At 37.0% G+C, this 24615-nt stretch overlaps 1 protein-coding gene across 2 annotated transcripts in view; it reads right to left on the bottom strand.

Moving 5' to 3' along the window:
- The window catches only part of tbl1xr1a (TBL1X/Y related 1a), a 70213-nt gene extending 46209 nt beyond the window's left edge, over positions 1–24004 (bottom strand). Inside the window, exon 1 of one of the 2 annotated variants that reach the window (XM_059538289.1) lies at positions 23674–24004. The gene's annotated coding sequence lies outside the window, so the exon portion shown is untranslated. Of the gene's footprint in view, positions 1–1736; positions 1777–23673 lie in introns of those variants that run through there. The other variant, XM_059538290.1, reaches the window with a different exon arrangement.
- Positions 24005–24615: the final 611 nt, after the last annotated feature.

Below are 24615 nucleotides of genomic sequence, written 5' to 3' on the forward strand. Positions count from 1 at the left end.
ACATGGAATGTCGACGTATACATAAAGCCATTGAACGAATGGAAAGGAGGACTAAGAATCTCCAACGGCAACTGGCAGTGCACTTCAGCATCCGTACATTTATCGCTGTTCACCATACTTGCAAAATAAGTTGACACAATGTTTACAGTATGTTACACAGCGTTTTAAATCATGGCGGGTGAGAGCATTTTTGAATGCATCTGGCCAATCAATGTCTACTTACGTCACAGGTAGTACCAGTTGTGCTGGTCAGACCCTGCTCTGGAGTAGGAGCTAATTTGGTTCCCCAAAAAAGGCAGTCCGGTACTAAAATCGCACCTAGTTCCGGCGGTACTATTCCACAATTGTTCCACGATTAGTGCTGGTACTATAAAAAGGTTCCGGCGGTACAAAAGGCCCTTATATTACAACTATGTTGCACAAAGAGAAGACACAAAGATAATTTTTTTCACAATTTTATATATATATATATATTTATATATATATATTTATATATATATATTTTAATTTTGTTGAAATTAAAAATAAAAATAGAAGTCAATCATTTATAAATTCTACTAAAATCTCAATCATCTTAATATTACCGTTAGGTTAAAAATAAATTATAAAATTGTACTTTAAATAAAAAAGCGCCAATAGCTTTATGTTTAGTGCGTCGACAGAGTGCAACTGCGCTCAGAGCATCAGAGTTCGATTCCCACCTCAAGGTCCTTTGACTTTCCAGTAGGGCTGCACGATATTGGGAAAAAATGACATTGCGATATTTTATTTTTCTGCGATATATATTGCGATATTTTTTCTTACAAACAAAAATGGGGTGAGCACACTTACATTCTCATTTTAAATGATTTAAACATCGACACCATCACGTCAATTGATTAATATGCGGGAGCGAGAGAGAGCAAGACAGCGCTCCTGTTGTTTGAAGACAGCTCGCTCTCTCTCTGTCTCTCTCGCGCGAACTCTCTCTCTCTCTCTCTCTCTCTCTCTCTCTCTCTCTCTCTCTCTCTCTCTCTCTCTCTTTCTCTCTCTCTCTCTCTCTCTCTCTCTCTCTCGCACGCTCTCTGTCTCTCTCGCGCGCTCTCTCTCTGTCTCTCTCGCGCGCGCTCTCTGTCTCTCTCTGTCTCTCTCGCGCGCACTCTCTGTCTCTCTCTCGCACGCTCTCTCTCTGTCTCTCTCGCGCGCGTGCGCTCTCTCCCGCGCTCTCTCTCTCTGTGTCTCTCTCGCGCTCTCTCTCTCTCTGCCCTGTTAAACTTGCATGTGTTTTTCAGTCCTTGTCAGACTCTCGCAGACAAACCCGCACGTCTCTGCCATTCATTAATTCACACAGAGACGTGCAGAACACGGATTCATATTTCAAACAACTTTTGCGGCTTAACATTTACAGATACTGGTCCATATGGAGATTTGATTTGATTAATTTATGCTAACTTTGACAAATTCCATGACTGTCCATATTAAAATGTAAGTTTCATTTTCATGACTGGATTTTGAGATTCCATCCTCGTTTTCTGCTTCGCGGAAATCATAGCGCTGAACCGGGTTTGAACGGGACCTCTGTACTACCGGTACTGAAAGAAACCTGGTACCGTCACATTTAAAAAATTTTAGTACCGACTTGGTACCGAGGTACCGAAGTACCGGGTCTTTTGACAACACTAGTTCAAGGTGCCTTGAAGTTGACAAAAAAAATAGCTGCAGTCTAGAAAAGAACAAGAGATCTTTTCTTGGCTTACCATGTGATCAGGTCTTGTTCCAATATGAACCCTTAGCAGTCTCTACAGTCTGGACATAAAGAGGAAAAAAAAACTGTTACTTGGTGCCATGTAGCAATGAAGGGTCAATAAATAAATCATGTTTGGATTGTAAACATGTCAGTAACTTTCCATTTCTCCTGAAAAAATAAGCAACTGTTTGTCCAAATGCAGAACATGAGACACTGGTTTCAATTCATCATGAGAAGATCATCCTGTTGAGTTAAGGTGACATTAAGGTTTATCAAAATAAAAATGGAAAGAGTTCAGATATCAGGGTACATTAATCATTTAAAAAAAAAATGTAATTTTTCGCTAATTTCCATGATCGATCGTCATTTAAATTAACTATCAATTAATCGATTAATCGTTAACCTTAATGCAGCTAAATAGGTCTATTTCAGCGGCATGCAGTCACCGGCATGAGAGGATGTGCAAAAGCCACTCTCAAACACTCTCACATGAAATAAAGGGGTTTTAGTCTGAATAAAATGTTAGTAGTAGGGATGCACGATCATGATTTTTCATGGCCGATTCCGATACCGATTTTTTTACAAGCAAACTGGCCGATTCCAATACCGATTTCAGATTTTTTTTTATCTTTAAGCAACAAACAAGAAAGAAGGAAAGTGTGCATAAACATGTTTATTTGGTATTTAATAGGCCAAACTGGCTTTTGGCTATTGAAAACAATAACCGTAACCATCTGAAATTAACGGCAGTAACTGCACAGTAAGTAGTTGGAGGTTATTGCTCACGTCTTATTCGGCACAAATCCAAATGTTTCCATATTTCCAATGTATTTGAATCTTAAACTACTATTTATAATGTAAACTAGGCTTGTACATCATAAGCATTTGCATATAGACAGTAAAGATCATCACAGCAGAGTGGACCGTTATACTACAGCCTAATTAAACTGACCAGTGTAACCTTTTATATGTTTGGTTGAATGTATTTTATTTTGATAATAAACAGACTGCAATGAAAGTTTGAATTACTAGAATATGTGGGGGGCGGGGGCAGTGCACGCAAGGCGCTAGTGCGATCGAACAGCTGAATCATTTTATTTATTTTTATTTTATTTTTATTTTTTTGGAGTAAGATATAATCCGCAAAAAAGAAGATGTGTGATTTTGTAAAATAAAGCAAACATACAAAATGCGTTTTGTAATCCTTTCCGATCAAATCACTGAAAGCATATGAACGTAGTCAAAAATGCAAGTTACTAAATAACATTTGAAGTAAAAACACTATCAATCCCAAATTAGTCCAGAAACACAGCACAGCTCTGCCTATTCTCGCCAACCACTCACCTAAACCCCATAACCCCTGACCGAATCACTGAAAAAATACATCTACAAAACAGGAGGAAACAGGACCTATCAGTCTTTAAACAAGCTCAGTGGCGATCAGTTTCACTGTTGAAGTACAGTATCAGACTTAACCACTCGTGGATCTCTTACAGAATGTTTGTCCAAGTCTCATTGATTCCAATTTGACTGGTCAGCCATCCGGAAGTCGGTGTGAACCAGTTTCCATCAGCTTGCCAGTTTTATTTATCAAGGTAACAGGCTGCTACAAAGAAAACAGTCTTTCTGAATGCCAAAGCAATGGCTAAAGGTGATCTGCACTGTAAAATTATCAACAAGGCTAATTTAAATGCATCTTTAAACTAATTTTACTCTGGTGCACCTAAAGCTTTGCTGCTACTTGAATGAAAAAGGAAGTGCTGACTTGGAAGTCCAAAATCAAAAAGTATTTTTGCAGAGTATGACATGAAAATATAACCTTGTGATTCTCTAACAACTTACTGGCTTCAGAGGAATGACAGAAGCAATTACTTTTGATTGATAATGTTTTTTTATAACTGTCAAAAACATACATTTACAATCCACTGCTCCTGTATTTGTGAATTGACAGGTCTGTAGCCCAAATGTATTTCTTTCTTTGTACACTTTTTGTCAATTCTGCTGTCAAAATGTACTGCTTGCATTCTGATTCAGTCTCAGCAGTGAACTGAAAACAGAAAAACACCTCTGGAAAAACGTAATCATTTGAATCCATTGCAAAAAGCAGTAATAATACTATTAAGCATGTACAGAGCTCCAAAAGGAATATAAAACTGTCTTATATTCTTATCAAATTATAATTTCAAAACTTTAATTTTAAAGATTTTCTCTAAGAGGAGCACAAGTGTCTTATTAATATTAGACAAAGGGATCTCTTTCAGCCTCATCTTGGGGGATCTGGATGGAGGAGAAACACATCTAAAAGGAATCCTCTATCAAATTCTCTTACTGCTGCCCATTTACAACGGTATGACTGATTCATAAGGCAGTGTCTCCGTTTACTTTCTGGCTAGACTATCATTAAAGCATATTTTTCTCACACATCAGTGTTTCACCATGGAGATGCCCTTTCCTGAACCTTGACTCTCACCCTTTTAGCGGTCCAGAGTGAATCCAGTGAGAACGATGGTGCAGAATTAGAGAAAGGGTTTAATTGGGTCATCTGAGACCGGCAGAAAAGACGTGTGGGACTGATGAAGGTCAACGGAGGCAAAACTCGATAAGGTTGCACACGCTAAAAACTGCTTATCAGAGGGAAAAAGATTAGAGAAGGCACAATGGTCGAAAGGTTGGACAGGAGCGAACAAAAGGCCTAAAAGAGAGCTGAGGACATAATTATTGCAACTAATTGGACCCAATGTGTGAAATTATATATCAGAGCGTGAGTGCTGCAATGCAAAACTGCATGACACCTCTTGGGTTTGGCTCGTTTTTATGTGTGAAAATTAAGGATTCCCGAATGTTTTATATATTAAACATTTTAAGCTGCATGTGTCTAAGTAAAGTGTGATACCAATCAAGCAAATGAAGCTATACTGTTGGTATGTATTGGAAAAATCTCTTATACTCACTAGGGCTGGGCGATATATCGAATATTAGCGATAACATCGGAATAATTTTGACGATGTACAATTTGAATATATCGGGAATATCGAATATTTCAAATTCAAGCATACTTTCCCAAAAGAACGCACCGAATGTCCAAAAAAGGAACCTGTAACTGCTGACTGCTCTACGCCCCTCTACTACGAGAGCTGTAATGATAGCGGTTGCCAGATAACAAGAGTTTAAATCTCCGAATCAGAGCTCCACTGTTACAAGGATACATTTTCTTCCCGGTGTTTGCTTATTTTAAGCAATCTGGCAACCATGCGCACGTGCTCACTCCTCATTGCGGAAGAGCCGCTGACGATAATCTGAAAACACTAACAAGCTGGAATTGAGCGATCTAATGAAAGCGTTGTTCAGCCGGTCTGTGTTCTGTCGTGAGATCTCAACTGTATTGTTTGCGTTTGTGATCGCAAAATAAATGCACTTACTCGACCGCTGATGTTTGAATAGAGAAACATAGGCTATGGCCATTTGGAATTACTATTGGGGAATTTCACTGATATGTTTACCAGTTTCCATAATATAGACAGAGAGAATGCAAAAGTCTTTGGTATTCATTTATATATATTTATATATAAGAAATAGCTATGTGCTTCAGCAACTAGCTCCCCATCTAAGAGGGTTTTTAGTGTCAGTAGGAACATAGTTTCATGCCACAGAGCTTCTCTTAAAACCACAGACAGTTGACAGACTTGTGTTCTTAGCTTAAAAACTTGTTAAAAAAAATTAAATAAAATACTTATCCCAGTTGCATAGTTTAAATTGTGAATTGCATGCACTAAAAAGAAGAATGCACTTTCTGTAACTGTTACTTAATTTCTACTGCTTCAGTTACATATAGGCCTACATGTATTCATTTAATAAAAAGCAGTAAGTGATCTCTTGGTCTAGATTTTTTAACTGCTTAAATTAGCTGTTTAATCTAAATAGTTTTTTTTTTTAATGGGCAAAAGAAAATCATGTTTTATTTTTTATTATTTAAATGCAAATGCAAGCATAGAGATATATATCGAATATCGTAAAAAAAATTTTGACAATATCGAGATATCATTTTTTTTTGTATATCGCCCAGCCCCAATACTCACCAAGGCTGCATTTATTTGATTACACATGCTCTAGTCTTCAGTGTCACATGATCCTTCAGAAATCATTCTAATCTGCTGTTTTGGTGCTTAAGAAGCATTTATTATTGTTATAAATATTGAAAACTGTTTTTCTATTTTTCTGTAATATTCTTTTGTAGAAGCCATGATACACTATCATTCAAAGTTTTGAGCAAGATTTTTTTAAAACAAAACTTTTATTTAGGAAGGACACCTTAAATTTATCAAAAGTGTCTGTAAAAACATATATAAATTTACAAAATATGACAAATTTAAATAAATGCTATTCATTAAACTTTCTATTTAACAAAGAATGCTGAAAAGAAAATTGTGACCGGTTTCCCCAAAAATAAGCACCACAACTATTTTTTACATTTTAAATAAAAAAAATGTTTCATGAGCAGAAAAACAGGGAATGTCTAACAACATCAGAATAAACCTGCACAATTAAAATTGTCAGCATGAAGGCAAAAGACTTTATGAATTTACGACTAATGGCAGTCTTTCATTTTACTGATTAAAGATTATTGATTTCCCATGTTATACCAACACACAAACACTTGATTGGAAACATGCAGCCTGTACTGACACCCCATCTCCAATGTGTGCTTGCAACTATTGTGCAGTGGAGAAATACCAAGCTATGGTCGATCTCAATCAGATACCTTGTTTACTAGGGAACTGAGCCATTTGGATTAGCCTAAGGAAGCTGCTGAATCTTGGAGAGAGATAAGTTACGTTTAAAGAAGCCATTCGGAGAATATATGGTTTTAGCTCCAAACCACGTGTTGGTATTTATCAAGTGCAGCGAGGCAGAAGTATAGCTGCCCTACATTAAGCTAGTTTCAAGATGAAGAGACGTGTTAGTCCACCTACACATTTAACAAAAGAGCATGATGATGTCAGAATAATGGCTGTTAGTCTGTGAATGAGCCGTACGGTTGCACTGAAACTAAACAAATTCAAATGATGTCCAAGAAAGCCCATGTCTTCCACTTCTTTTTTTTTCTTCTTTTTTTTTTGAGAAGTACAAACAAGCTCTTCCAGCTATTAGTTGTTATTAAAAAAAAAAAAAGTTAAGGCCATCCTTAAAAATATTTTGGTTTGCAGTAATAGTAAATTTTTTCTAAAAAGGGGTCGCTAGGTAGGTTTATATTTTTTTTTCAAGTTTCAATGTAAAAAAATAAAAAATGTACAATTTTGGTGACGGTGATTACGTAGGTATGAATTTAAACAAATTAGCATATCGTGATGTCACTGACTGGGTCTTCAACCCGTGCCTTCGGGTGCAATCATTGCAAACCTCATTTTAATGCAGGCTATACAGACCACAAACAATGTGCTTTTTTATTATTTTAATTTATTATTATTTGCGCATTTGATTTATCGTGCAGCCCTATTGCTTTTTTTACATTTTTTTTAACATTTAACCTCTGTTGTGCAGCACTTTGTTTGCCAAAAAATAAAAGGGTTTATCATTTGATTAGGATGTTTACTGTTCATTTGATCAAATATCAATAGCATTTGTATTAAAACTATATTCACTGTTCATAATCAAAAATACATAAAACCGAGAATCGAACCTAGAATCTTATCGAATCGAGAGCTTTCGAATCCAAAAAGAATTGAATCGGGACATGTGAATTGATACCCAGCCCATGCAGATTTAGCAATTGGTTCCAATTGGTCATGCAGATTTGACTTCTGTTATGAGCTGTGCTTCCAACATAAAACAATTTTCAATCAGAAAATTGCAAGTAAACTTCATACACAATTACACTGAAACAGCAAGTAATGCACTGAATTAAACAAACAAAAAAAGTAGGAAATGGAAATAGTATTTTCTTGTGAAACTCCAATAACCTGTTTTATGTATGACTTCTCAAAAATATATTATACAGTGTACATCACTACAATATTGACTTTCTGCATATAAAACTTTCTCTAATGTAACCACACCTTCACTATGTAGGCCAAACCACACATACAATTTCACAATAAAAAAAATGCAGAACCTTGAAAAACCTGACACCATGCTCTCTAACCTTCAGCAGCAAAAATATAATTCCTCCATTCAGACGCCAAGTGACTGATGCACTAGGCCCTTTTACACTCAGCCAACAGATACCGTGATCTTAGCTTAGTAAGACTAGGTTTCCCATTCCCTACACTGATCACAAAAACCCTATTATACAGCCTGGCCTTCTTTGTCCAAGCATTGGTGTAATGGCCAAATGTAATTAGGCTAAGTGACAGGGGTCTTTCTTCACAACTGTTAAATGCATATTATCTGCAAGTCCAAAAGATAGTGGTTTAGACCACATGGCTTTCCGACAGATAATGGGCTAGCCAACATGAGTGATCTACTGGAAGGAATATCTTGACAGTGGAAAAAGCAAATAAAAAAAATGTTTACTTCAAATAAAAAGCAGACGGACAATACAGCATTTCTGTCAGCCTGTGTGGGTGTGCCAGAAAATAATCTCCTTCCATACTGACAAAAACCTAACATGATAAAAACACATGCAAGTACCGCCTTACTGAGGTTGTCTCAGATGAAATCTTTGAGAAAAATGCTGGATTGCACATTAAGGGATTTCAATAAATTACAGAACCATTTAAGTGATGTCTGAGCTTATTGGACTGAACTGCTGGTTTTTAAAGCCTCTAACAAAAGTTTTGAAAACCCAACCAAAATGTTTTTTTTTTTTAATCAATCTGCTTTTGTTTTGTTGAAGAGGTAATATCAATAGCTTGTATCTTTAGCGCCACGTATCGAACATCAAACCAATACAAGTTGTTTAGGTAGGGATGTCACAATTAGGGCTGGGCGATATGGAGCAAAAAATATATCTCGATATATTTTGCTATATCTCGATATACGATATATATCTCGATATCTTTGCAGGAAAAATAACCCCCCAAAAACTACTGCAAAAACAAATATGCCAAATATTACGTTTAGGGCCCTATGAAACGTTTTATTTTTTTCTTCACCATATGTTTTATTGTCACCTAATTCGGTGTTTTAGCATGTGTATTTATTTAAATGCATAAAAACAACTTTAAAAAAAATCTTAAAATAGCCTTATGTGAAATGTTTTTTCCCTTCAGAAATTCTGTGTATTTACATTTTTCTGGTTATCAAATGAAGGCATAAAACATTAATTTAATTTATCTTTTAATTATTTAAAATTAAGCTTACTTTATTTTTTGGTAAACACAGGGGATTTACGATTCAAAATTAAACATGGAAGAAATGTTGTGTGATTATTCCTTAAAAAATTATGTTCGTTTCATTTTAATAGTAGTAGTAGTGGGCTATGTACATTCTGCTGAACAATAGTAAAAGATTTCTGGCACATACTTTTATTTTGACGGGTTTACCGTTACAATTCTGTGTATGTGATACTACAGTCTATGATGTGATTTCCGCGATGCAGAAAACGCAGAGGGAATCACGGAATCCAGTCATAAAAACGGAATATATAGTTTAACGCGGAATGGCACGGAATTGGCCAAATTTTGAATGAATTAATCAAAAATAGGTCATTGCACTTACCTCAAATCAGGATATGGACTAATAACTGTAAATATTAAGCCGGAACAGTCTATTTAAATATGAATCCTGCATGTTCTGCGTGTCTGTGTTAATGAATTGAACAGAAGCGCGACTTCCTTTATCACACACACTGAAGCGCGCGTGACGCTCGCGGTAATTTCAGCGTCTGCTGTATCACTAAATAAGGACGTGAACACATGAACAACATCTCCAGAACTGCTCTGACAGTCACTTCATGAGCATTTGAACGTTTGATTTGAGTAAAACTAGCGTCACATCACATAAACAGAACTGTAAAGGTACGTCAACCCGTCAAAATAAAAGTCCGGTGTAGTTTAAAGACAATATTTGCCAGATATACTGAATGTACATAGCCTACTACAAAAAAAAAAACTTTTTTTTAAGGTTTAATCACACAACATTTCTTCCATGTTTTATTTTTAATAGTAAATCCCCTTTGTGTACCAAAAAGTAAAGTTTGCTTAATTTTCAATAAAAGATAAATTAAATTAATGTTTTATGTGTTTAATGTGCATCTCAGAAAATGCTTTATTTAAAACTTATAATATAAGATTACTAAAATATTCAATAGCTACAGCCCTACTTCTAACGATTAAAATTTTTCACAAGTTTCGAAATCAGTGTTCTAAACCAGTAGTTGTCAATCAAGTTCCTCGTGTCTCTGCTCTGCACATATGCATCTCTCTCTCATTCAGATCATCAGCTCATCTCCAACAATGAATTGTTCCATTTATATGCTTATTTTCACATAGCTATGAGAAGCGTTATACATGGACCTGCACCAGGCTGCCGTACTGTATTAAAGCTTTAATCGGGATAAAACCGTATATTAAAAGCTAACAGAAGCAGTAGCATTTACAACATTTATAACAGCATATCTAAAAGTATGAGACAACAACAAACAAAAAAACACCATTAAGAGCCGTGCTTGCACAGGTTCTGTGGATCCTCTTCATTAATATTCTCTGGGTCTCAATCGGGCTCAAACTGATACGCAATATTGACAAAGCCATTGTTTACAATACAACCTGAGAACATGCTGCCGAGGCGAGGGGTGGAACATTTAGACGTTCACTTGAGGCGGTTTAGCCAATCACAACACACTGGGCTAGCTAACCAATCTGAGCCCACTGCGTATTTCTGAGGGAGGGACTTCATTGAAGGGACAGAGGGGTGTGGAATAAAGATAAATTATGTGAATGAACGAATGAAGAAGCTGTAAGCTGTCAGACCATCAGTAACCTCATGTGTGTGGGTGACCATGCATAGCAGTCGTTCTTTCAGAGCTTCTCGCTTTCATTTAAATCTCACACAATCACATTCATAATATGTCCTCGCTGTCTTACACATGTAGTTCTTTTGTGCTTGAAGGCATTTTTTCTTCTTTACCCTTCAAGGACCAACTGAAACACTTCCTTCCAGTCAATCAGCACTTACTCTACTGAAGAAAATCCAGTACCGACAAGATTTTAAAATGTTTATACCGACTGGGTACCATAGTATTGGTTCTCGAGACATCTCAATTTAGGAACACGCCTTTTTTGGCTGTTATACAATGTATCTATAATGAACTTTTCAGCAGGTTGTACAATGGGAAATTTGTCTTTAATTGTCACAGTCGATATAAATGCAGAGAGGCATTAAAAAGTTCAAAATAATATTGGGAGGGGGGCCTCTGTAGCACCTAGGCTGCAAAAGCATGCATAAGTTTCCCAGAGCTAATGTAAGTAGCACCTCAGACCACAAGAGTGTTGGGCACTTCTGTATTACTTGAATACATTCATGAACACACATGCTAGACACTCTAAAAATAGAAATGTGCCAACTGCTGGACTTCTACATTTGATAAAGTCCTGTATATAACTAATGCTTTAAGGCAAAAATGGGCTTGGATGAGTCCAAAAAAGAAAAGTTTTGCAGATATTTAAGAAACATGCTAAGTTATACATACATGTTTATCTGAAAAACAATGCTACAGTCCTGCAAAGCGTCTCTGCATAAACTATTGGATATAGCACACATTTATCTAGGTCTAACATTTAAACATTGTTATATGCTTGAACTAGGGCTGTAGCTATCGAATATTTTAGTAATCGAGTAATCTACCAAAAATTCCATCGATTAATCGAGTAATCGGATAAAATGTGTTTTTGCTTAATTAAAGTGCAATATTAATTATGCAAGAGGTCTCTTAAAATGAACAACTAAGTTTCCTTTTTTAGAAAAAATCAATTTTTATTTTTTAAATGCATAGAATGCAATGCATACATCAAAAATAAACATTTAATTATTACTACCCATTGTTTCTCTGTCTGTACTTGTACTGTGAACAATGTAAATAAAGTTGACAGATGAATTAAGTGCATTTAAGTGCCATTCAGTTGGGGTTTAAAATAAAGCATTTTCTGAGATGCACAATAAACATTAAACACATAAAACATTAATTTAATTTATCTTTTATTTATTGAAAATTAAGCAAACCTAACTTTTTGGTAAACAAAGGGGATTTACTATTAAAAATAAAACATGGAAGAAATGTTGTGCGATTAAACCATTAAAGAAAAATAATGGTTTTTTTTTTTTTGTTTTTTTTGTAGTAGTAGCCCAGGCTATGTACATTCTGCTGAACAATAGTCTTTAACCGGACTTTTATTTTGACGGTTGACGTACCTTTAAAGTTCTGTGTATGTGATGTGACCCTAGTTTTACTCAAATCAAACGGTCAAATGCTCATGAAGTGGCTGTCAGAGCAGTTCTGGAGATGTTGTTCATGTGTTCACGTCTTTATTTAGTGAGAGGAAAGACGATGAAATCACAGCAAGTGTCACGCGCGCTTCCGTGTGTTTATGAATGAAGAAGCGCTTCTGCGCCATTCATTAACAGAGACACGCAGAACATGCAGGATTCATATTTAAACAGACTGTTCCGGCTTAATATTTTCAGATATTAATTAATATCGTGATTTGATGTAAGTGCAATTACCTATTTTGATTGATTCATTCAAAATTCGGCAAATTCCGTGCCATTCCGCGTTAAACTGTAAATTCGGTTTTTATGACTGGATTCCGCGATTCCCTCCGCGTTTTCTACATCGCGGAAATCATAGGGCGCTAGTTGTGGTATGCCAGCTCTATCTTGCAATGGACACAGCCACGACATTCTCTTTACGTTTGCCCGCGTCCTCAAATCAAAACACTGCTGACTCCTTGCAGTATGTGATCTCGGATGCAGCGCTTGTGTCTCCTTCCGCTTTGTGAGTGACGTAAACGCGTTGTCACATTAAAAAAATCATTGCGAAAGAACCTGACGTGAGATTTAAAATAAATTAAAAGAGGCTTCGAGGCAGAGGAATTTGCCTCGATCATTTTTTGTAATCGAGTTACTCGAGTTATTCGAGGAATCGTTTCAGCTCTAGCTTGAACTGTTTCATATTTATAGATTTTATTTTAGGCAAGTCGTGATGATTTGAGAAGGCTAAATTGATCAAATATAGGCTCACTGTCTGCTGCTGGCAGCTTGGTCGTTACTTGAAGAAAAAAAACTACAACTTATATTTAACGAATAAAAAATGCTCCAAATGTTTTTCTAAATTAACTTAATAAAAAAACTAAACAAAATATGATCACTTTGCTATTTGAACCATGAGATGAGTTTGAAGCCCTTAAAACTCTTTAGAGGTTTTAAGTTTAAATTTCAGCTCAGTGAAGCACTTTTAGCACCAACACTTTTTCAGTTAAGTTACCTTACCAAGTTACCAGTGCAACCAGTGCAAAATGATAGTCTAGAGCCCTGTGCACAATTATGATTTTTTTTATGACCGACTCCAATAACGATTTTTTAAGTGAAGTGAAAGTGACATTCAGCCAAGTATGGTGACCCATATTCAGAATTCGTGCTCTGCATTTAACCCATCCAAAGTGCGCACACACAGAGCGGTGAACACACACGCACACACTGTGAACACACACCCGGAGCAGTGGGCAGCCATTTATGCTGCAGCGCCCGGGGAGCAGTTTTTGGCGTTCGATGCCTTGCTCAAGGGCACCTCAGTTGTGGTATTGCCGGCCCGAGATTCGAACCAACAACCCTAGGGTTAGGAGTCAAACTCTCTAACCACTAGATCACGACTTCCCCACCAAGCTAACTGGCTGATTCCGATACAAATATTCGATGTTTATTTGGTATTTAACAGTTTTGGCTATTGAAAACAATAACTGTAACCATCTGAAATTAACAGCAGTAACTGTGCAGTAAGTAGGCTACATCCAATACAAACATAGGTAGGCCTACTGACAAAAGCATTTAGCTTTTGTTTTTAAATTGGTTTAAAAACCTTAAATGAAAACATTAACTGTAACCATGTAATTTTAAAGTCAACAACTGCATAGTTCCACAATCCAAACAACACAATCAAAACACATGGAACACTCCATACAAAGATTTTACTTAATCAGCATTCAACATTTGTTTTTCGTTTTTAATTTTGGTGTAAAGAAAAAAGTTATTTACGAATGAAACTAAATAAAACCAAAGTAGACTATATAAATAAATTATTGCAAATAATGTTTAGTGCACAGAGTAAAACAAAGATGCTACAGCAGGTGCTTTTTTAATCAAATTCATGTAATTTTAAGGTGAAATAAAAAAATATTCATCCTATAGCCTACAGAACTGACGTTTACTTCTGGCTTTTCGAAAGTGCATGCGAGTTCTTTACAAAAAAAAGCATTTCAGCTTTGTCATAAGTTAGTATGTTTAGTTTCTCATCTAGTACATGAGAAGCTGAGCTGAACAAATGTTCACTGTCTACACTTGTGCAGGGCACGGACAGATACGCTCACGCAACTTCAGCGAGCACAGGAAAGCAGCTCTTATTTGTGTGCCAGTACACCAACGGCTGTTTGCTTTTTGGTATCTGTGCCTCAGACAGGTAGCTCTGCATTTCTAGTGCTTACAGTTGCCGTATCCTTAATCACTTTAGATTTTTCATCCAATATCTCATTGTGCATCGCCAACAGTGAGCTTGCTCTGCGTGGTATTTTTTCTGCACTCTTCATTCCCATCAGCATATCTATTCTCTTTCCTCAGTTCTCCTGTTTCTGTTTGTAACACCTTTTGAAGTATTTCTCATACTGTTTGTTTGACTGTGTTGGAGAAATATAGATCTTTGTTCCTTTTTATTAAACAGACAAAAATGACAGATTGTAGCCTGTTATTATGAGCCTTATTATAATTATTATTATATTGTTGCCATTACCTCAGATCGAGAACAATACCCAGACAGTACAAGGACTCCATGTCAACATCGCTGAACCTTTTCTCAATCGCTTATATGAGAGTGATTTTGAGTTTTAACGCCATGATCCATTTCCGCGTTGTTTTAGGAGACGTTTCAGTGCAACGATTGAGGTAATGACATCTGTTGCAGTCGCAGTGGAAGAGCTGATCTCTTTTGTAAGCTCCTCAAATGGTGCGAGAAGAGTCAATATGTTCTCGATTAGACACATTTGGTACAAAGTGAGGGTTACAGGTAATTTGTAGTCTGCAGCATATGCCCCCAAAGCATGCTTCTGCTCCATAAGACTTGACAGCATACAATACGTGCTGTTCCAACAAATCGGGACATCTTGTAGTTTCCTTTTCTTCAGCTGGCCCAGTTGTGCCTGCACATTCTGAAGTCGGGAGTATGAGAGCGGCGAATGTTTGAAATGGCCAACTATTTTTATTTTATTTTCAATATACTGGGCCATCAAATTCAGCATAGATGTAAAGGGACAGCAGCCTATAAATACTGCTGTTGTCATTAATGATAATCAATCAACTAGTGTCGGGTGATATGGTAATTTTTCAAATCGTCATATCGCCAGCCCGGGAGATTGCCTATTCACAATAATATCGTGCGTGCATGCGTGGGGGCAAGAGAGAGACTCCCTGTACTTTTCATACTTTACGTTAGGGCTGCATGATATTGGGAAGAAATTACATTGCGATATTTTATTTTTCTGCGATATATATTGCGATTTTTTCTTACAAACAAAAAATGGGGTGAGCACACTTACATTCTCATTTTAAATTATTTAAACATCGACACCATCGCGTTAATTGATTAATATGCGGGAGGGAGAGAGAGCAAGACAGCGCTCGTGTTGTTTGAAGACGGCTCGCTCGCTGTCTGTCTGTCTGTCTGTCTCCCTCCCTCCCTCCCTCCCTCGCTCTCTCTCTCTCTCGCGCTCTCTCTCTCTCTCGCGCTCTCTCTCTCTCTCGCGCTCTCTCTCGCGCTCTCTCTCTGCCCTGTTAAACTTGCATGTGTTTTTCAGTCCTGTCAATGAAAAAACTTTCACTCTATGATGGTTAAGCTGTGCAATTAATCTGCGCATCACATTCGTCAAGGGCCGGGGAGCAGCTGGCCCGTACAGTTAATGAATAACAGATCAACTACGACAGCCTACATCGCACATCCTGCGATGTGACTATCGTGGATTCGTACATCGCGATATCGATGCTTAAACGACACATCGTGCAGCCCTACTTTACGTACTAAACATTTTACAGTTATTTCATAACTGTGTGGTGTTTTAAACTAGGGCTGTGTGATTAATCGAATCACAATCGAATCGATTTGAGATGTTGCGGTTTTGCTAATTGCAAAGCCTGCGATGTGGAAGCGATATTACTCTGTTCCAGAGCATATGCATGACAGCTTTGAGTGGCAGCCATACTAACCAATATGCTGAGCGCACCTCCACTCCATTAAATATAAAGGTATTTAAAACAGGTGTTGCTAAGTCTGCGGTTGTTTTTCCATGTCGGCAGGTCGAAGCGAAAATACCAATAACGTGATATTTAGCCCCTAAAATGCGAATTTTACCATGGCAACCCTGCCAAAAAAATTTATATTTTAACCCCGGGAAGCATTTTTTAATCGGGGAACCTCCTGGAAACGCGATTGGGCTAGTTTTGGACTAGTTTTGAGAAGCAACTGGGAAGGATTTGTTGTGAAAACCTGGCAACCCTGATCTGAACGCACGTGCTGGAGATATACAGGAGAGTCTTTACTGATTAGATGCGCATGAAAATCGCATTCGATTTTTTGCACAGCCCTAATATATACATATATACAATACAGACCAAAAGTTTGGACACCTTCTCATTCAAAGAGTTTTCTTTATTTTCATGACTATGAAAATTGTATATTCACACCGAAGGCATCAAAACTATGAATTAACACATGTGGAATTATATATGGAATTATATACATAAAAAAGTGTGAAACAACTGAAAATGTCATATTCTAGGTTCTTCAAAGTAGCCACCTTTTGCTTTGATTACTGCTTTGCACACTCTTGATGAGCTTTAAGAGGTAGTAACCTGAAATGGTCTTCCAACAGTCTTGAAGGAGTTCCCCGAGAGATGCTTAGCACTTGTTGGCCCTTTTGCCTTCTGTCTGCGGTCCAGCTCACCCCTAAACCATCTCGATTGGGTTCAGGTCCGGTGACTGTGGAGGCCAGGTCATCTGGCGCAGCACCCCATCACTCTCCTTCTTGGTCAAATAGCCCTTGATGCCTTCAGTGTGACTATACAATTTTCATAGTCATGAAAATAAAGAAAACTCTTTGAATGAGAAGGTGTGTCCAAACTTTTCGTCTGTACTGTATATATATATATATTAGGAGTGTAACGGTACGTGTATTCGTACCGGACCGTTTCAGTACAGGGCTTTCGGTACGGTGCACGTGTGTACCAAATGACCTTATGCATAATTTTGTGCGCTTAACATAGGTACATTTTCGTGTTTCCAAACGAACATATTAGGTGGCGGAAGTCTCCACGTTCAGCGCAAATCCCACCCTGCAGCTGATTCTAAGGCCACTCTCACTGGCTGCGTGGCGTGAGAGTGGCGTTTCTGCTGCGTGTCAGTTGCGTGACGGCTGCCTCGCTTTTTTTGTGTCTTTACACACCAGAATCTGACGCGGCGATGGCGCACTGCTGCTACTGTAGGTGACATAGAGGGAAACCGCCGACAGACCAGGATCTACTTCATGTTGAGCATAAATATAAAGCCTTCTAATAAAGGACACCGTCAACAGTATTGACGGCTAAATAGACTATGTTTGACAGGTGCAATATGCCAGTGTGTCACTGGCCTAAGGTTTTCAAAAGGCATCACGCGAGTGTAAACATCACTACAACTAGGAAAAAAATGATTGTAATTCAAACGCAGCTCCCGTCAGCATTTGAACAGACCTTTGCTCTTAATTCCGATCGGTCCAACGCAATAACGAAATCTGAGCAGGTCTAAAAACTGAAACTGCTCATGCTGCAACTTGACACTTTGGAAAAGTTATATATTTTTTTTTAAATATGAGCAGGCCTACAAGCTGGGATTGGTAATACTGCACTGTAATCATAGTTATTTATTTATATTTTTCATTATATTTTATTATATGATATTGGTTTGAGTAATTTGTAAACAAATTGTTAAAAAAAGTTTATAGTAATGAACAACCTGCAGTTTAATGTTTCCATTTCTTTCCCTTACTGTACCGAAAATGAACCGAAACGTGACTTTAAAACCGAGGTACGTACCGAACCGTGAATTTTGCGTACCGTTACACCCCTAATATATATATATATATAAAAGAAATGGCATACTGCAAGGAATCAGCAGTGTTTTGATTTGAGGGCGCGGGCAAAAGTAAACGTCGTGGCGTGTGTCCATTGCAAGATAGAGCTGGCATACCACAACTAGGGCCCTATGATTTCCGCGATGCAGAAAACGCGGAGGGAATCGCAGACTCCAGTCATAAAAATGGAATTCACAGTTTAACGCGGAATGGCATGGAATTTGCCAAATTTTGAATGAATTAATCAAAAATAGGTCATTGCACTTACATCAAATCATGATATGGACTAATATCTGTAAATATTAAGCCGGAACAGTATATTTAAATATGAATCCTGCATGTTCTGAGTGTCTGTGTTAAGGAATGGCGCAGAAGCGCTTCTTCATTTATTTATGAATCCACTGTCTCACTAAATAAGGACGTGAACACATGAATAACATCTCCAGAACTGCTCTGAGAGTCACTTCATGAGCATTTGACCGTTTGATTTGAGTAAAACTAGCGTCACATCACATACACAGAACTGTAAAGGTACGTCAACCCATCAAAATAAAAGTCCGGTTTAGATTAAAAAAAAAAAGAAATCAAACATCATTTTTTTTAAGGTTTAATCACACAACATTTCTTCCATGTTTTATTTTTAATAGTAAATCCCCTTTGTTTACCAAAAAGTTAGGTTTGCTTAATTTTCAATAATTAAAAGATAAATTAAATTTATGTTTTTAATGTTTAATGTGCATCTCAGAAAATGCTTTATTTAAAACCCCAACTGAATGGCACTTAAATGCACTTAATTCATCTGTCAACTTTATTGTCATTGTTCACAGTACAAGTACAGACAGAGAAACAATGGGTAATAATTAAATGTTCATTTTTAATGTATGCATTGCATTCTATGCATTTAAAAAAATTAAAATTTTCTAAAAAAGTAAGCTTGTTCATTTTAAGAGACCCAGGATTCTTATTTTCTCTTGCATAATTAATATTGCACTTTAATTAAGCAAAAACACATTTTATCCGATTACTCGATTAATCGATGGAATTTTTGGTAGAATACTCGATTACTAAAATATTCGATAGCTACAGCCCTAATATATATACACATACATACATACCAGTCTGGTGAGTAAACTAAGCCAACGGCGATTCAATTGCCAAGGTGTCTGTAGAGGGTTGCAAATTTATATATTTTTCTTCTTGCTGATCCGAAAAATTTATTACATCATGCTGCTGAAAACTGTTGAATATTCACAAATAGCCACCAATGTCACATAAGGTGAACTGCAAGTTCCTGATAAAACTCTCTGCCTTTAAACATTTCCTTATTTCTCAAACAAAATGTGCCCTTTAGAGCACTTGGTACCGCTGTAGATTTACATGTTGAACTTGACCTTCAGGTCACAAAACAAAAGCATGCAACTGTGTGGATGGGGGGAGGGGCGCTACAGGGGTTTCATTAGTCTGTCAGAGAGCAGGAAGAGACAAATGAACAGCTAAAGCACAGGTCACAAATCTGCCCATCCCCCAAACACCACTGCAGCTGAGCACATGAACAACCAGTCTGCAAGTTTAAGCTCTCGCTCATGTATAGTACCTTTAATCTGGGAATTAAAACCAACATGATGTGATATATGACTGCCCCTTGGACCTGTTTGAAGAATGGTAAACACACAGGGTAAAATATTTGCATAATGCCCTAAAACATCATTATTATTAAGTCATGCTTAATAAACATCCTAAAAAGGTATACCACGCCGCACAAATAAGGAGTAATAAGAAGCCAGATCATTCAGATGATCTAAAAAACATATGTTATGAGAAAACCAGTAACCGGTGTTACTCGTTGGCAAAGAGAAGGGGAAGTCGCTTTCTCAAGTTTTACTTCCACTTACGGTCATATCTGTGTTTCACAGAACCCGAGTCAACATAGACAAAAGGTAAACAGCCTGAGGTCAGACAACATAATGAGAAAAGATTTGTATTCTAGTTCAGTAAAACAATGCCTTCAAGTTTGCATCTGCTTTACTGCCTTATATTTGTGCTGGTTAATAAATGAGTCATCATTTTAGAGTTCCTAAATAGTTGACTGATATTTATGATTTCTTTAAGGTAAGTTGCGCAATTTCAGTGCCACCAGTTGTGTAAACACTGACTGTGTCCAAACAGGTTTCCCATACTTTGACCCTAGGATATTTTATTGGTCATACACTGATAGTCCCGCCCAAACTTTCCTTTTGTTAATTCTATCTCTTGTACAGCATCTTAAAATACCTTGAAAATCATTCTAATAACATTACTATTCATATGCAATTTGGCCTGTAAAAGGTTTTCACACAGCCATATTTGTCATTTATTACTTTTTTTTTAGGGCTGGAAAAATAAATCGATGCATCGCGAACTGAAAAATGATTCCGCATCGATTCTGAAATTTCCCGAAAGCATTGCGATCCGAGTCGATTCGGAGCATAGTTTTGAACAGCAGATGGCGCTGCAGGCTTTAAAAACAGTCGTACTATGCTTGTTTCCAAATCCTTACCCACGCTGAACCTAAAATAATCATTCACAAAATTCGATAAGGTTTAAGTGAATTACAAGGGTGTGTTTACATTACATTACATCTGGCGTCATAAAACCATTCTGAGCCGAGGTGAAATTACAGACTTCTTCATGAGCATTTGAGTATGCAGATTAAAAACTAGATAAGAGCACCATCTGCTGTTAAAATATAAACTCAGAATCGATTCCAGAGAGATTAGCGATGCATTCGGAAATCTCACAATTGGGCCACAAATCGATTCTGCATCGATTTTTTGATGCAGCCCCATTAAATTTATACTTCAGGTCGTATCTCTCCTCAACCTGAATTTTGTCCCCCACACAGAGTGCTGTGCTATTTTTTATGCTTTCACAACACTGCAAAACTATGTATAACAGCACATCTGAACTTGCTGTAACTGATACCTACATTTAGTCAGCTAGCAGTTTCTGGGAATCATTTACAGAGGGAAGCTGACCATGGTGAAGTCAATCACACCAGGGATCGTCCTGCTCATCTACAGCGGGATGCCTCTCCTCCCACCCCAAACACACACACACACACACAAGGTCCATAACATGAGCCACGATAACCCAGATAGACGAGGTGCTGAAAAAGGCTTCCATCTGATTAGGTGTCAAATTCCACATACAGTAAGCCACGCTTAATTTAAAAGGTGATGCAATTTTTTGTATGCTAAAATACTTCCTTCTACACAAGCTCCATATTCTTACTGTAAATACACCATTCGATGGCTGAAGTTTCTGTTTGTACAAACAGTGACAGACAGGGAATATACAGAAACCTGTTTGAAAACAGTCATTTTTGCAATCATTTTAGACATTATGTATTATATGTAGCACATCTACTACAAACAACTAGTTAACAGGTTTTTTTTTATTTTTTATTTATACTATTTGTAACATTGTGAGACAAGATGCAAGAGCACGACACTCATTTGAATGCGTGGATGTAACAACAGCACTTTAAAGGGGATGAATGTTAAAATGCTTTTTAGTGAACCAATGTTTTTTAAAACCTATATTTTAATATATTTTCAGCAAAGTGGAAAGAATTTAATAACTGACAAGTATTAGCTACCTTTTTCTCTCTCGCTCTTGAAAATGTAATGTATGACATTAAAGACAAAACTGCCTTTTATTCCTGAAACGTTTGTGGTTTCACAAAAATTTCCCCAACTACAAAAAACTATCCACTACCAAAAGACATCTCCACTGTAAATAAAAGGTCAAATGTCCTGTACACACGTAATACACGTATGACCTACTGATTTGTTAACCATTACAAAAATGTTTGCATTCTACAGTATCAACCTTCAATTTTAATGTAAAAACATGCCATTTTTAATCTGAATGTGCAAGGCTTCCGGTATTACTCGCGTCCAGTTATTTTAAAAAGGTTTACTTTCTTAAAAAAATTAATTATTGCTGCTTTCCGAGGACGACTAAAAATCCACTTTACATATAACATGTGTTATACTGTATCGAATTGCACAACTAGACAAGTTACAGCAACAGTGTTCCTCAATGACCTTGCAGGAAATAACACAGGCCTTGTTCAAGAAAGCATAGACTATGGCAGGCATTTTCAAGCTCACGCCACCATCTGCCCATCTCATCTCAACCTTGAGGCTCAACAAAAACGACACCGCACCGTAACAGAGCACATACTCAAACGTCAACATGTCGACTGGCTCGCTGTGATTATGCTCAATGAAGGAAAGGGGTGGCAGGGGGAGCAAAAAGAGGGAAAAAGCGCAATGGATCGGATCTGTCTGTCCCATCCCCCACATCTCGCTTCAATCCACTCTCAGGCACTAGTTACATAACTGTGCCACTCTTCCACTTAGAGAGAGATGCAGATTTCAAACAAAGGCTCAGAGACTCAAATCATCTACTCATAGAATCCAAGACAGGCTGTATTAAGAATTAAAAATGCTTTGTTTGTATTTTTAGGGTGTATTATTTTAGGCCTAATTTTGGAGGGCAGTTCTGTAAAAATTGAGCTAGGTTAACCTAACCCCAAATAGTAAATGACTTTAATGATTGTGAACTAAATAGGTTACATGTGAGCCATTACAATGGGAGTTTCCCCAACACACATGGCCTTCAAATTACGCACACACACAGTACAGAGCTCCCCACCCCCACAGTAGACTAAGCACTATGATCCAAATATCTCACACACATTCATCTTATATAGTAGATTTTACACTAAAAATACAACTGTACTCTCTAAATGACTGTGAAATATAAAATAAGCCACAAGTAGTAGTAGTAGTAGTAGTTTGTGTTGGTGTCAAATGTAATCATATGCATTGCATGATCTGACAAAAGAAGTCTATATAACTAGTGTGCATACTAAGAAATATCACTTTATGTGTTAATAATTATAAATTCATGATCCTGTCATTCCACACACACACTTGTTTGCCAAACACTGAATGTGTGTTGAGCTCCCCTCCCCCACTCTCATAGAGTTGAGTGCATTGCCCACAACACTGTCATGTGCTTGAGCTCATCTTCATTTACAGTATGATTATAAACACTGATTATAATTCACACAATGTTCAAAAAATATTATATTTACTTATATAAAGAACAAATGAGTGTCACTCAAATAAACACCAGTGTTTTCAAGAGGTGTATAATTTATACAGAATAAAAGAACAGTATTTATGTAAAAACATCCACTCGAGTTAATTTTATGATGCATATTAGAGTAAATGTTCAAATGAACTTCCTAATATTAAAATACCAATAATCAGTATAACATCAGGTGCAAGGAAGTCAATTTAATCCATAATTGACTAAAAACAGTGTCAGCATTAGACACTAATGTCTAATGAAATTATGTTTTGCACACACCTAAACTACCAAACAATCTGAAGTGGTGCTGCATTTACTCGCTCGCGCGTACACACACACACACACTGCTGCCCATCCCCCACCAAGCCAGATCCTCCAAAAGAAATGCCCTTGCCAAATTATACATCGCTATATATCGTAATTAAAAACACACAGAGGTACATTAAGGCACATAAGATGCTATATTATCGATATAAAGAGTAAAATGAAGAAAACACTCACTTTAATACCCGGATGAGCGCGAGGGCTGCCTTTCACTGCTTGTGTGGAATTTCCTCCACCTCGATTATTTTGTCAAATAGTGCTCAAACAAAGCGTTATAAAGCCGCTTTGAGGCGGCAGATCGTCAGCTAAATTCCCAAACAAGAGTCCGGTCCCGTTCGCATCGGCGTGAAGCGGAATAGAACCGTTTAAAAATAGATTTAAGAGCGATTGAGGTACATTGTGGGGCTGTTTGCTAGTGGAGAAAGAGCCAAACGGTTCAGGAGCAGCCAACGGCTTCAGACACTCAAACACTGGAGAGGTGACCTTCCAGGCGAAAATGGGGGAGGCCTGGGCGGTTGTCTCTGCAGCTTTGTTAAAACTGAAGGAGGAATATCGCAATTACACGCCTGTTCGTTTCATCTTAATCGGCGTTTTACCCTACCTAAACTGTGGCGCAGGTGTAAAATTTAAAGTACGGGACTGTTTATGACACTTAAATTTATATATTTATATATTGTAAAATTAAAAAGATACATTAAAAAGAGATTCTACTAAACATTATTGTGATAGGTTAAGATTTATCTTTTGAATGTTTTATAAGGTCATAAATGTCGATTATTGTTTGCTGAAAGAAGCACAACAGTGCTAAATGTAATTGTTTATATTTTAAACAGAATACTTTGTTATTGTCATTCGTGTTTTCATATTTGACTTAAATATTTTAACATATTATTCCACCTTAATGTACCAATTTTCTTGTCGTAATTACAATATTCTTTGTTTTCATGTATTTGTTACAATTATAGTTTGTAATAATAATAAGTTCCCTTAATGTAAAAAAGCACAGTATCGGTTACATATTTAAATTTTATGAATGAAAGTGCAAATAGCTGATGGACTATAGTCAGAGATATGGCTTTTTTTATGTATATATATTACTTTTTTTTTTTTTTTTTTTAC

This window comes from Carassius carassius, chromosome 44 (assembly GCF_963082965.1).
Source record: "Carassius carassius chromosome 44, fCarCar2.1, whole genome shotgun sequence".
Lineage (NCBI taxonomy): Eukaryota > Metazoa > Chordata > Actinopteri > Cypriniformes > Cyprinidae > Carassius > Carassius carassius.